Consider the following 791-nt stretch of genomic DNA (forward strand, 5'->3'; position numbering starts at 1 on the left):
TCCCTGGTGGTCTAGTGGTTAGGATTCGGCGCTCTCACCGCCGCGGCCCGGGTTCGATTCCCGGTCAGGGAAACACACCTTTTGCTTTCTCTCCCGACCTTGCAATCTTGAGGACTTTTTTCTATTTTGGTTTGATATTTACTGATAATTTACTCTTGATTTGATACTTATTGTTGTGCTTTTGGAGATTAAGATATCGATTTCTTAAAAAAGGTTACAAAAATTTAAAAGATGCCAGTATCTATTTATAGATAATATTTATAATTGATTAAACATGAAAGTTTATGATTCTACAGTGTTTAGGAAGTATTAGTCATGAATTTGTCTAAAATTTCAAGTTTCCAAAATTGTAGTTTCCAGATTTTAAAAATAATTTGAATGTATATTCAATCCGTTATTTAATCATTTATCTAATCTTGAATATGATTGACTAATAAAAGAAGGGAATACCTGTAGGAGGAGTTATTCCTTTTTTGCATCATGCTTAGAGTTAATTTCTATTTTAGTATACATTCAGATCATGTATTATTTGTGTAAAGTAGAGTGATTCCTACACTGTTCTCCTTTATAAATCCAAGAATATCTGTTTGAGATATGTGGTTGGATAATTATCTGGCTTTTAATCCATTCTTTCAATAATACATTTACTTTATTATTTTGTCCAAGTTTTGATGTTTGTCCAAAAAATTCACACGAATATGGCAAATTTCTTACATTTAGGGTGTCAATTCCAAGGATGTAAATCATAGAGCTCCTAGAACCCCACCAAAATGCATCTAACAGTGATTGGA

At 31.9% G+C, this 791-nt stretch overlaps 1 non-coding gene across 1 annotated transcript; it reads left to right on the forward strand.

Moving 5' to 3' along the window:
- Positions 1-72, forward strand: Trnae-cuc (transfer RNA glutamic acid (anticodon CUC)). The gene has a single exon. It is a non-coding gene; the product is annotated as a tRNA-Glu (tRNA).
- Positions 73-791: the final 719 nt, after the last annotated feature.

The sequence above is a fragment of the Sciurus carolinensis genome, chromosome 7, assembly GCF_902686445.1.
Source record: "Sciurus carolinensis chromosome 7, mSciCar1.2, whole genome shotgun sequence".
Taxonomy (NCBI): domain Eukaryota; kingdom Metazoa; phylum Chordata; class Mammalia; order Rodentia; family Sciuridae; genus Sciurus; species Sciurus carolinensis.